Source organism: Cervus elaphus, chromosome 28, assembly GCF_910594005.1.
Source record: "Cervus elaphus chromosome 28, mCerEla1.1, whole genome shotgun sequence".
Taxonomy (NCBI): domain Eukaryota; kingdom Metazoa; phylum Chordata; class Mammalia; order Artiodactyla; family Cervidae; genus Cervus; species Cervus elaphus.
The window spans coordinates 38,202,906-38,217,571 of NC_057842.1; the positions used below are offsets into that span (position 1 = coordinate 38,202,906).

The 14,666-nt window shown below is 37.4% G+C and overlaps 1 long non-coding RNA gene across 1 annotated transcript in view; it reads right to left on the bottom strand.

The window, feature by feature from the left end:
- LOC122685530 overlaps positions 1-14,666 on the bottom strand; it is a 27,828-nt gene continuing 13,162 nt past the window's right edge. The window contains exons 3-4 of the long non-coding RNA XR_006338426.1: positions 13,563-13,627; positions 1-78 (exon numbers count right to left, since the gene is read on the bottom strand). This is a non-coding gene — a long non-coding RNA (uncharacterized LOC122685530). The remainder of the gene's footprint in view (positions 79-13,562; positions 13,628-14,666) is intronic.

Genomic DNA, 14,666 nt, shown 5'->3' on the forward strand with positions numbered 1-14,666 from the left:
CTCTGTCTGAATTGACTTCTATGCCTGGGCTGATTTTTCATAATGATTTTCTTCTCTCTTTTCCAAGACTCATTCTTCCTGTCTTAAAAAAAAAAAAGACACATGACACCAAAACCTTCTAAATCAATAAGAAAGCTATTGTTAGGAAAGATATCTTCTTTAGCGTTTTCTCTCATTTTCCATTTATATTTATTATTCTAAAGGGTATTCTAAGAGCATCCGTGTTTTGACACGTGTGACATGTAAATTCCAGTCAATTTTTCCCACTAACAAATCACTCAATGGAGAGGGAACAGTTTTCTCACCATTACACTTGAGTGATAAGGGTTTGAGAATTTGGAACTTCCTGATGTGTTAAAAACTGAAGAGAAATCTTAGAACTACCCTACAACATCAAGGATCATTCAGAAAAGAGGAAAAATCTCCAGCTCCATCAGAAGGTACAGAAAGACAAATAAATGAAATTGAGGCCCAATAACTCTGTGTGACATGCTCAAAACCATGAAATTCAAGAAGTGCAGAGTCTAGAATGTAAGTCTCCTGACTGTTCCACTGCTCTCCCATTAATAACAAAGACTATAATCTAAGACACTAGAACAATAATGACAAATATACTAATAATGACAAATATACTAATAGCATGCTTTTATCAATATTTTAGAAAAGTAGCCACATTTAAATACATGTGCACAATAAATATATGGTATTAAACATATGTGTCTACATAAATACAGAAGTATATGAGTGACAGTTACAGCTATGAGAAGGCCAACTCCTTCTTGACTTTGTAGCCACCATTACACGACATGTTAGAACTTGGTACCACTCCTCTTGATAAACATTTGTGTAATCATATTGTTGTTCATACCAGGATATGTCTTACATATTATATACTGTTTAGTTTCCCCTTTGATATTGATACATGAGGAAACTGAAGCCTGGGAAGTAAAACAGTCCTTCAAGTACACACTATCATCTGGTGACAGAGGCAGAGCAGGAATTATGCCCCTTTGCATCCCACCAGATGTTTCATGTTGCATTTCAGTTTCTCACCTCTCAAGTTGAAGAAGTAATCAAAAGTTGAGATATGTGCTTAAATATGAGGAAGGAAAGAACAGTTCCTTCAACAAAAAGGGTAGGTCCAGGAGAGTGTTCACAACTGGGGAGATGGAGTTTTGAGGGGGTGGAATAAGGAGACCAGCTTGATGAGAAATGAACAGATAAGTATGGGGGTAAGATCAAATAAGCTGGTCTTTGAGTATTCATGAGTTCACAGGATCTGGGGGAGGATAATTTTTGAGACGAGAATAAGTTAGTCATCTTTGGGAATTTTTTATTACTACTATCTACCAGGGTCAGGATCAAAGCAAAATAATGTGAAGAGAATTGCCTCCCATTACGTAAGACTGGGGCAGTTTCTTGAATTCCTCAGGGGAAAAATGTGATGAAAATAATGTCATTCTAACTCATGTTTTCCCTTGTGGTCAAATAAGTCATTATGATAAACAATCTCCCACCTTTTGCGCCCACATGATGTCTTTGAACAAGGCTTTCCTTTTTGTGCTGTTTTAGTCTCTTTTCTCAGATACATACTAATGTCCTAGGTTCAAATGACTGTCCTGAACTTCAACTGACTCTGGTCTGTAGGTGAGGCTGTGAGGTCTCTGCTAGATATCTATTTGACTTGTAATGATCAAAGAGCAATGAAATGCCTTCTGACAGCCTGCTTGAAGGATACTATTGCAAACAACATCATGTTATGAAATATTTTTCATTAGAATGAAGAATATATATATACATATATATATGTATATATATATATATATAATATATAAATTCAACAACCATCTTCCATGGTAGGGGCTGAGTATAAAAGATAAAAAACCTATTATCCTATTCTCAGTAACCAGACCTACAGAGCTTCCAATTTTATTCTGTTAATTTGCTTTAACCTTATCTCCATTGGTCAACCAGTAGAGGCTTTTTGGAAAGTATTACATCCAACTGAAAGCAAATAGGGATCTTGGGGACCATGTACTTACTCAGGCAGAACATCCTTACTTCCATCTTAAGAATTGCCTGTTTGTCTACTAAGAAAATCACCTCAGCATTAAATAACAGGAAGGTTAAAAAGGCAGCAACACTAGTAATCTCTCCATTGACAAAATTCTGCATACAACATTGTCTCCCACCAGTTAGCAATAATCATACCCTCTTCTGTGCTTCCATAGTACTTTGAACACATGTTAATTATACACTATTTTACTTTGATTTATTAAAATTCATTTGTATAATTCTGTCCTATTAAACTATAAGGGTTTTAAGATAAGGACTTGCTTTGTGTATATCAATCATCCCCAACATTGACATGAAAGTTCAAGTACAGATTTTGTGTCAATAAATAAATAAATGAATTTCTATGGAAGCAATGCCTGAGGATAGGGGAAACGATCCTACAAATGTAAGTAAATGACATGGAATAGAAGGTAAGAAACCCAGAAGCAAAAAATGAGTCTGACTTTGCTGTCCACAAGCTGTATATCTGTCCATCTTTCAAGGGGTTCAGGTTCTCATGTGGCCTTCCTCATTCTAGAAGGAATACTTTTCCAGATACATGAAAATACCCCTTCTTGACTTGGGGAACAGAAACAAAACCCAGACCCTGTGTAGAAATCATAAGCTAGAGCGGGATCCAAAAGATGGCAGCTGATAAATTCTGTTCTCTAACGATAAAGAAGAAAATGCCCTTTCCTTGGACTCACCATGTCTTCAATAGGTGGAAATATATCAAGCAGAGAGAGAAAGGAGGGGATTATTCTGGAGTATAGGATTTGCCTCAGTCCTGAGCAGAGAGAAAATAGAAAGGCATTGGAAGTGAACATCAGGAAGCTGGACCGATCCTGACAACAGCATCCAGTGGGACCTCCCCTAGCTTGACAGCTAGTTAAGTGCTGATGAGAATCCTGGGAGTCCCCCCAAGTACCGTTTGCAAGACTTCCAGGTCTGGCAAGACTTCTCTGCTCTCCATTTTCTCATCCTCAAGCTGAGCATCTTCACACCACAGACTTATTCACAAGGGCGGGTAACAGAGTGTTTGTAATATGGCTTAAAAACCCTAGAGGAAAGCAACTTTCTAAAGACAAACCTGTGATGATATATCTATCCTCCTCAGGCTTCCTGTAACTTGCAGTGTTTCTTAAAACTCAGTTCTCTGGGTTGACCTTGCTTAGCTTGAATTATATTTTAGATAAGCCCATCTATTAATAATTTACTCATTTCTCATTTACATTATGTTATGTTTGTTTTCTTAAGGAAGTAAGAGTATTGATTTTAATTCCTATATCATGAAGCAAATTATTTCTGACCTCCGTATGTACAGAAGATATGCACTTAAGCTGCAACTCTTGCAAGCCATAAAATACCCTGCTGAATCATGAATATTAAAGCAAATAACTTACCAACTTGAGGCCAAGAGTGTATACTTCCATGAGAAAAAATGAGGACATTTAATTTTAGGTTAAAAAATTAACTGAATCATGTAGGAGTTGAAGAAAGTTTCAAGGGGAATATAAGACTTTATATTAAAAATCTAAATGTTATTGCCACAATTGTAATGATGTGAGAGAAAGCATATTTGGAGTTGTATCATTCCAATCTAATTAAAACAACTGTATTTTCCTCAGGAAGTGAGTTGCTTCTTTAGTGATCACTAGTCATTACCTTCCTTTGCCAGAATATTAATTTTTCCTTTGTCTAGTCACCCCCTTGAGGTGTGTGAGATCATGGCTTTGGAATGACACTTCCCAAACACACATACACAAAATAATAAATATCTATGATTAAATCAAAATTTCTTAAAACTAATTGTTCTTACTTCACCATAAAATTATCTTTTAAGACTTTTTATATATGATATTACTGCTCTTTCCTTCCAAAATCCAAGATTTTTCTGAATTTTGAGAAATTGACCCAACCGGAAATGTGGAAAGAAATATTAGATGCATTCCTGGGGGAAAAGCAAGGAAAGATATAGTTGGGGGAAGGTTTCTCACCCCAGATCTGTAAAAATAAAAATTAAAGGATAATTACAGAGTTGATTTTCAACAGAATTCAAACTCTTAGCATTTATTTGACTCTTTGTTCATATTATGATGACACAAGCCAAAGCATATTCAAAGTTGTAACATTCAGACATATATTGATTCCAGAAGAGCTCTTTAGGACTAGAATCATCATTAACCTCACCACTGCTTCCTCTAGTGTTACACCACACTGCCCTCCACTTCTGTGTTCACCTCCTCTTATAGTCTATTCCAAACAATGTACCAAGTTGCTTATACATAATCATATTTCCAATTGTTTTCTTGTCTTCCCCAATAATACTGTAAACTCCATAAGCACATAGTGTATTTTTTTGTGCATCCAAAAATTCAGTCCTATGTGTGCCTCTTTACATTCCTAGCTTCTACAAAGTGCCTGGTACATAGCAAGTGTTAAACAAGTTTATATTTATATTTAAATATATTTTACATAGCTAATACTTATAACTATCAATAGTTAATCCAAAATACACCTAAAAAATGATATATAGTATTTATCTAGTACCTAAAGATGGTATTTGCATTTCAATAAGCAGATAGTAAGAACACAATTTTGTTTTTGATCTTCTTTAATGAAATTACAATAGACGTTCAGAAGGGAGAGTAGTCTATTCCATGCAGTTTCCCAATAAATTAACACATAAAGGATCATCTAAACCTCTGGGCAGGTGGGAGGTATTATGGCTTCCCTCCTGCTTCAGCACTACTCAGCAACTGCAAAGTACAGTGAACATCAGAATATCAGGATTTGGGATTTCTTGGCATATTTCTCTAATGTTCAGTCTTACACATTCATCCAGTTGTTTGCTAAGGTAATTTTTGTGGTAGCAAATTGCTTTTATCATTATTTATATCTGCCATATAGTCATTACACTCTTATATCCTTAAAAAATTGAGATAAAGCACTCGTTATTTAAAAAAACTTAATTTCATAGGTGTATGAGGAAAAAATCAATATGTAGTTAGGCACGCCATTAATTAAATGGGCTTCCCAGGTGGCATTAGTGGTAAAGAACCTGCCTGCCAATGCAGGAGACAATCCCTGGGTCAGAAAGATCCCCTGGAGGAGGGCATGGCAACCCACTCCATTATTCTTCTTGAAACAACTTAGCACACATGCACACCATTAATATTTAGACACAACAAGTTGTATTTTCCCAGTACCGAAACACTTGGCAAGATGGCTCATTTTATATTATCAATATTAAGGTTTTTTATTTCCGGGAGGTGAAACTATACAGAGAATTATGTTATAATCAATCAAGTAAGATAAGGAAAATATATTAAGTGTGGGCTGCAAAGGAAAATCCTTTATGTGCTTGTGATCCACCTCCATTTAGATTTATTGGTATATAATAGATATCAAGTAACTCTAAATGGTTGTCTAGTGATAATAATTACGTTTTGGGGCCACATTTTATCAAGTTGATTCTATACATAAGGATTTTACTACCCAGCAGACAATGCTATAATGGGCTCTTCTCTTTTTAGCTAATGACAGTCTATTAAAAAGCATGATCAAAGCCTATGCACTTCTTGAAATTAGGTTAAAGACATCTTGCAACATTCACATTTCACATGTATTTAGAGTTTCAGTGATGGAATAATGTTTAGTAGTTGTTTTTCTTTCAATCTATCAAGTTTTCCAGATAAACACAACACTGACCTGAAGAAGTAAATTTCCCTACAATATTTGTAATCTGTAATATCTTGTTCCATGTGTATATTTATGTCGGTTCTAACATCCTATGTAGGCATAAAAGTTGATGTTCAGCAGTCTCTCTTCTATTCCTTGCATTGGATTCACAGTCCATGCCTCCACCAGCTTTTGTGTAATTAAACTTGGTATTCTTGACACTCTAGTAAAAGCCATTGAAAATGTGATGGTAACTTGTGTGTGGATGAAAAAACCTTATTTGTCATCATTTGTTATGCCAATTCAGCCATGACAAATGAACAGAAATGGAGTGTTCTCCATATTTCTAGTGTGAATCCCCTTAGCCTGATGGTCTGAATTGCTGAGAGAGGGGCCCTGTGAAGAAAAGGCACGCATAAATGCTGGAAGACTTAACAGCACTTTGCAGTCTGGAGCCCAAATGGCCCTGATCTGACTCATCTCCATGTCAAACTTGTTTGGCATTTGGCTAATGGGTAATTTTGTTTTGACATGAGTCATTAAAACTTAAACATGTTAGACTAAATATTGAAGCTCCACATAAACCTTTATTAAAAATCTAAAGTATATATTTGAATCCTTTTAAAAAGCACCTTAGTTAAATATAAAATAAATATACATAATAATCTCAAAGATTCCCAACTTTTCTCTTTTGAAGGTGTAGACTATTCTGGAGATACTGATGTTTTGCTTGCAATGAAAGGGAAATTATTATGAATTTGTCTCTTCAGGATGAGGTGATGTGAAAGGTCAGCCTTCAGCAGGTAAGCTAGAAATTTAGAGGATCTGGGGTCCAGAAACATCAGAGGGCAAATCTCTGCGTTATCTGAGTAAATACTGCCTTTCTCATTAGGCCATTTAAAATTGAATAGAGGCAATTCCTTGGTGGTTCAGTGGTTAGGACTCAGCACTTCCACTGCTAGGAGCCAGGTTTGATCCCTAGTTGGATACTAAGGGGCTTCCCAGGTAGCTCAGATGGTAAAGAATCTGACTGCAATGCAGGAGACCAGAGTTCGATCCCTGGGTTGGGAAGATCTCCTGGAGAAGGAAATGGCAACCCACTCCAGTATTCTTGCCTGGAGAAGTCCAAGGACAGAGGAGCCTGGTGGGCTAAAGCCCATGGGGTAGGAAAGAGTCAGACATGACTGAGTGACCAACACACACATGCACACTCTGGGAACTAAGATCCTACAAGCCGTGAGCCAGGGCTGGAAAAACAAGTTTCTTTAAAAATTTAATAAATTAATAAAATTGAACAGAGAAACAGGAAAGCTAAAAGATAAAGTAGTGAGCTTTTTAAAGAAGTTTGTTTTTTTTTTAAATAGCTAAACATATTTTTCAGACATTACCAACATCTGCATTTGATGAACTAGACAGTAGTTCCTAAAACTTAGGTTCAGCGTATATATTTCACTGGGCATTAAAGGTTAGAAACCAACTCTGAGTGGAGTCTTTCTTGGTCTAGCTAAAAAAACAGCATTTCAGTCTAGTCCAACAAGTCTTTCACCCAGAATAGGCATTTTGAAACTTCCAAATATTGTAAAAGACCACACCTTACTTCTTGCATTTTAGAAGAGTATATTAGAGCTACTCTTGGAGACTTACAGTATTGAGATCAAAATTGTATCCCTTATAACCTGACTCTAACATGCCTCTCCTTTCAGATGGATTTCCTGGAAATGTCTCTGACTCAAATTTGGGAAGACTAAAAAAAGGTTTTGTTTTGTTTTTGTTTTTTTCATGACAACCAAATGTTGAAGAAAGTTCAACAAATAAAGCTAACTGAACTATAAAAGACAATATCAGAATATTTGTACAGACAATAAAGTGAAAGTGTCAGTCACTAAATCGTGTCTGATTCTTTGCAATCCCATGGACAGTTGCCTGACAGGTTCCTCTGTTCATGGCATTCTTCAAGCAAGGATACTGGAGTGGGTTGACATTCCCTTCTCCAGGGGATCTTCCTGACCCAGGGATTGAACTTGGGTCTCCAGCATTGCAGATACTTTACCATCTGAACCACCTGGGAAGCCCTAAAAACCACTCCTAGAATAGTGCTTCAGGTTGTAATAAAATGAAATGCTCTCAGTCTTTATTTGGATACTGCATTAATATAGGAAATACAGGAATACTTGAATTTCTAATATGCACTAGTAACAAAAGGAGATAAAAGTAGCCTCCTAATAATGTTCCCAAAGGCAGAATTGTGGTCCTTTGGTTATGAGCAGGAGATGGATAGGCTCTGGGATGAGCAGATGGAGTGCATCTCCTATGGACAGAAACTCTGTAACAGCAGGGTAATTGGAGAGGCTAAGCCCTGGCCAGATCAGAGATAAAAGACCACATATTCCTCATTCTCAAAGTCAAGGAGACCTTCCCAAATAAAAAGTTCCTTGTAAGTGGAAAGGGGAGTAATATCCATCTACCCATAGTCCCCTTCGCTGGAATCCAATGAGGCTAAGAGATGTACATGCACACATGGGAGGTTCCTGAGATATACCAAATATAGTCTCAGAACCAGGCAAACCAAAATGACTGGTCAAAGGAAACCCAGAAGAAGAAATTCAGACTACCATGAGGGCATGACTCTATCTCTTGAGTCTACCGGCATATACAGTACTCTTTTTCCTCCTAATAAATACCTTACTTTTTTCACTATTTTCCATCTTTGTGGGAATTCTCTTCTGAAAACCTAAAGGGTCAGGGCCTTGTCACTGGCACAGTCACCCAGTGGATAGGCTTCAGTGCTTACTGCCTTGGCCTGACCTCAATCTCTGGCCAGGCACCGAAACCCTGCTTCAAGCTTACTGCCTTGGCCTGACCTCAATCTCTGGCCAGGCACCGAAACCCTGCTTCAAGCTGCTGTGGGCCAAGGCCACCTGAGACCAGTTAAAGCCATGGGCTCAGCAAGTGGAAGGGTGTGAAAGGATGAACCCGTTTCTCCCCTGACATCTGCTCAATTCTCTCCAGCAGAACTGATTATTTAAATGCCCTTCTGCACTAAATTGACCTTTTCCACGAATAGGTCAGCCAGGTGAAAGCTTCCAGATGTGACTTTCCATGGTTTCTAAGCCTCAGGAGGCCATTTATCTCTTCTATTAGATAGGACTCAATGTTAACAAGACACGTGGTGAGGAGCATTTTACTAATATATATAGATTCGACAAAACTACATGTTATCCAATAGGAAAAGCACTTCAAATGTGTTGTTTCCTTTCATTATATTATGATTAGATCATGAAAACAAACATCTCAGTATTTGGGGACTAACATGGAGAAACTTATAAAGCTATTTCTGATAACTTACATAACCTAATACTCCTATAAAATGCCCTTCTTGGCCACTTTATTTTGAATATATTTTTAATGGCTCAAAAACATGTTGAATGACATATGCAAAAGACTTCAGGAAACTTGGACAGTTGAAAAAGCTCAATTATCTAACTGGGCTTTATCGGAGGGCCTTAAACCACTGAAAATAGGTTCTTCTATACCCACTACTTTCCTTAGGTTACCCTCCACACCCAAGACCAGACCCCATCTCATGCTTTGTGGCTCTTTTCCTAACAAATAGCACATGCTATCCCTCCTCCACAAGCAAAGGTTTGAAGATTTCCAATCCCCATCTTTTCATGTCTGAGACTCAGCTAACCTTATTAGATAAACTAATCTCAGCTGATATTTAAAGGCCTTCTCGGAATAACATGTATTTAACATTCCCCAACCTATTCTTTTTAATCTAACTCAGTGGCTACCTAAATCTGGACAGCTCCTCAAAAATACAGATTCTTTTTTTTTTTTTTTTTAAAATACAGATTCTTAAACTCTAACCCAGCTTCCTATTCTGCAAGTCTAAGGAGAAATTCCCAAATGACATAGGGCAGCCATGTTTGGGAACCATTTGATCAGTTCACTAATGGTCACTGTGGGAAATGTGAGACCCTATAATGATTGGAACACTCTCTCCAGGCAAGGAAAAAATCCTCCATCTTTGGAAATACCTGGCCTGGGTTCAGATCGCCAGCCAGTCACCCATGTGTGGTATGGCCTCTTTGAACCTCAGCTTTCTCACTTAAAAAACAAGGAGGGAATGATACTTGCCCAGGTTGTTATGTGAATGAAGAGATAATTTTGCTGAAGACATCGATATGAGGCAAGAAAAAGAAAATTGAAAGAAGGGAGATAAAACACATGGTAGTGTAGAAACGATGGTTAGGTAATATAGTCCTGGAAGAAGTAGTTAATTATACTGCTTTCCTTATGAGGAAATCATGTCCTTACACTCTCCTGGGTGTGGCATGAAATTATACTAGGTGGTACTTAAGAACTGAATGGAAAGTTGTCCCTTGTCTGCTGAAGCTTATGTTTTAGTGGGAACAAAGCTGAAAATATGCAGAGACAATTGAGCAGTAAGTGAATGAGAGTGACTAGGCAGAGACTTTCAGCTGGATGGGAGAAGAGAACATCTCCCAAAAAGTGACATTTAGCCTGAAATCTGAAAGACAAGAAGGAGCCAGTCATGAGAAGTTTGGAAGTAAGCATTCTCCGCCAGGTCACAGCTAGTAAAAAATGTTCTAAGATGACAAGCTTGGCACATTCAAGAAACAAGAAGAAGGCCAATGTGTCTGAGGCACGGTGATGACAAAGAAAGGGTAGGACAAGAGGTCAGAAAGGCAGGGGTGGTTAGAGCATACAATGCTTTGTATTCCAGAGTCAAGCTTTGTATCCCAGATTTGATTCTAAGGATGCTGAGAAGCCCCTGGAAGGATTTTAATAAGAGAAGCATCATGGTTAGATACATGTTTTACCAGGATCAGCCTGGGATCTCAATGGAAAATGGATTTTAAGTAAGAATAATACCAAGCATGGATGGATGATTCCCAAGATCAGCTTGGGCTGTCAGTGGAGAATGAATCTTATGAGTAAAAGAGTAAAAAGCAAGCATACCATTTAGGAAGCTGCTGCAAATAGTTCAGCCAAGAGGTAGAGGGAGACTGGGAGGCAATGATAATCCTGCAGAGAAGCAAATGGAGCTAAGACATGTTTTAGAAGCAACATCTATAGTTCTTGTGATAGAATGGAAATGGGATATGAAGTCAAGGAGAGGAACCAAGGAGAAACCAAGGCTTTGGGGCTTGAACCAGTGGGCAGGGGGATGGCTGGCAAAAAGAGGGGCAGATTCAAGAGCTCTCCTGGGATATTTCAGCTGTCATAAAATGAAGAACAAAAAGTAAGTTCATGAAAGTCATCCAGTGCTTGTTCTATCCTCAGAAAGCAATCTCTGAAGTGAAATCTTAACCCTACAGTACCTGAATCTTAGTAGATGTTTTTTTTCTAAGGAGTTTTTAAAATGCATTTTTACAATGCATTTACACAAAGAACAACTTTAAAAAATCACCTCCTGGGTGAGATATACACAAACCATTAAATGTTGTGGCAAAGTATAAGTACATTTGAATTAATCATCTAAATTAGAACTAGATTAACTTGTTGCTATGAGGTTAAGGGTGGGTAAACTTCCACTGGGTAAGCTATAGTGACAGTGTAATGTATGACAGTTCACGGTATACCAAGCACTGTTAAATGTTCATTTTTCATTAACCCTATGAGAGAAATTTCATAACCATCTTTGTTTCACAAATTCACTAAAGTAAGTTCCCAACTGTCACAGAGCCTATAAAGGGGGAGCAGGGTTTAAATTTAGGCAGCCTGAGGCTCTTAAATTATGCTAGGAAATCAGCACTTCACACTAGATATTTCTTGACCTCCAGCTTCAGTGGAAAGAGTTAATAGCTTTACACTCCTGGCATTCCCTTGATAGAATTCTGTCCATGAACAACTAAAGATAAATGAGACCAAAGCCCTAGGTGTTTGAAAGCTATGATATAAGAAAAGATAATTAGATTGTTTATTTTATGAGTATGTTGCTTTAACACGTATCATGCAATAAAACCCCATTAATTCACACTTTACTAGTCTCATTTTTATAGCTAACCAGCTAAATTATAGGTAATTAATATTAAGAAATACTATTCTTTCTTCAAAGAATTTCTTAGAATCTTGTTTATAACCTGGAAAAATCTAGGGTTTTTTTTTAAGTCATTTATTTTTGGTTCTACTAATTCAATTTATTATGTTACCAAAGTATCTTATACTTACAATGCAGTATGAAACAATCAAGGATTTTTGAGAAGTAGAGTTTTTACAAACTTAGTGTTATTACTTATTCATAACCACTTATATCTTAGCTTAAAATATTAACTTTCCTTGAGATTACTACAACTCCATGTCTTCCCAAATATTTTCTGAGGCCAGATTTCTCACTATTTCCCCTCATTATTCTCAATGAATGAGGTTTAAAGTGTTCACATTTATGGGACTACATACAAAAATTATAATAAACATAAATTTTCAAAATTATGTTATTTTTAATTTGTGGAAACTGTTTAAAGAACTGAAGATGTAAATGATATAAATTTACAGTCCTTGATTCATGGAGTAATCCTTCCCGTGCTAATAGAAGAAGCCAGGAAGTGTCCTAGTCACTTAAGACTTTTAAACAGGTATTTCAAACACCACCAGTTTTTTGTCACTTATTTTTAGGAGGCAAATTTCTTGTGCTGAACAATAGGAAATGATGAATTGCAGTTTTAATTTAGGCCTATTTTTCATTTTTTAAAAAATGATAATTATAGGTTGGAGAACTCACTAAAACAACACAAGAAAAACAATGTTAATTTTTGAGAGGGAGAAAGACAGCTTGCCACAAAAGGCTAATATTTACTGTGAAGTTTCTACAGACAATCCCTGTATTAAGTACTTCACGTGAACTATCGCCTCTAACATTCACAATCATCTGCAAGATGCGTTCTATGATTATGCCCCGGCAGAGAAGAAAGTGGCATTCCAAGAGGTTACAATAATAAGGATGACACTGGTGTTGGAATCAAGCCCACCTCTTGATCACTCTGCTCTACAGATGCAGATCTGTGTCCTGAAAATGCCTAAGGAACATGATCAACACTTCATCTCTTTTCACCTCCCTGCAGCAGCAGTGGCCCTGGCTTATATTTACAGCCACTTGGTGGGAGGGGGCATGCTTAGCCAATCCATGCCCTTGAGTAATAGAGAGTGTCAGACCACAGAGCTGAAGCCAGAGAGGACCGCTCCGGGACCACAGGGAAAGCTTTTGGTTCTGTCTAAACAGCCTATTCATTTCACTGCAGCAAAAACATCATCTAAACTCCTTGACAGACATTCCTTCTCTGACCTTGATTTTTTTCAGGAGAAACTTTAAAACAAAATCTTTAATATGTTCTTTTTTCTAAATTTTAAATCTACCAGAGGCATATTATATGTTCATGACTAAGACGTCCCTACACACTAATCTCCTCTGTTCTCTTCTGCCTTCTCTTTGTCAATTTCTGTTTTCTTCTTTTCCCTCTGTTCCCTTCTTTTTTTGTATTTCTCACACTTGCCTCCATCTGTTTGGAAAAAGGAGGAGGGGAAGAAGGACAGAAAAGGGAAAGAAGAGGTGAAGTTGTAGTGAAGCCATCACGCTCAGTATTTATTCTCTACGTAGAGTATTTTTGCGCCCATATCAATTCCTGGATATTTGCTTCCTGGCTTTAAAAGTTTATCTTTATAATAAAATTCTTTAGAACCATACATTTTTATGTGGGTAACCTTCTTTACATTTTTTGTGCCTTAAGCAGAGAATGTGAATTCTTCTTTCTAGATGTGTGACTTACTCAATATGAGAATTAGGACAAGAAATAGCTTCTTACGTTTTCAGCTTCGTCATCTGTCAAGCAAGGAACAATACTTGTTTTGCAAACTGGACGAATTTCATCTGTGAAGAAGAAATGAAACATCAAGAAGAATGTACTTAGAAAAAACTGATACTCAGGAAGTAGCTCTGACAGCATGATATTTCTGCTGCTTTCTCATTCTTTTTTCCCTTTCCTTTTTCCTCTCTTTTGCCTTTCTCATCTGCCATTTTAGCAATGCCTCGTTTATTTGACAGACCAAAGGATAAGATGTTCTTCTAGAAGTTAATGAGTTTTCTACCAAACTAAACCATGGAAATTAATTTTTTTAGCTCTAATCATTTTAAACGGAAAATTTTCAAAACAAGATTATTCATATCCTGTTCCTTTAAACATAGCTTACTAAACACAATTTTTGTTTCCTTAATGATTCAGGACTGCCGTCACTATATATATGATGCCTCCCCCCAGTAAATCATTGTCATCCACCCCATGCTTCCACTAGTACTCAATTACTTGTTTTCGAACTGTGGTGCTGGAGAAGACTCTTGAAAGTCCCTTGGACAGCAAGGAGATCAAACCAGTCAATCCTAAAGGAAACAACCCTGAATATTCACTAGAGGGAGTAATGCTGAAGCTGAAGCTCCAATACTTTGGCCATCTGATGTGAAGAGCTGACTCATTGGAAAAGACCCTGATGCTGGGAAGGATTGAGGGCAGGAGGAGAAGGGGGTGACAGAGGATGAAATGTTAGATGACATCACGGACTCAATGGACATGAGTTTGAGCAAACTCCAGGAGATAGTGAAGGACAGGGAAGCCTGGCATGCTGCAGTCCATGGGATTGCAAAGAATCAGACACAACTTAGGGACTGAAGAACAGCAATTACTTGTTCCTGATTCTATTGGTGCACCTTTGTGTTCAATCACTTTATTCACCATTTAACTTGTGTTTTACTGTCTTTCACCCCAGGTAACTCTCAGTTCCTTGATGGCATGGACTGTTTTTCATGTAACTCTATTTCCCAGTACGTAGTAGGATGGGTTATACAATCTACAACGTAGCCTGAGTTTAATAAGCACCATCTGAAGTTATAAAATTCAGTGATAACCCAAGAACCT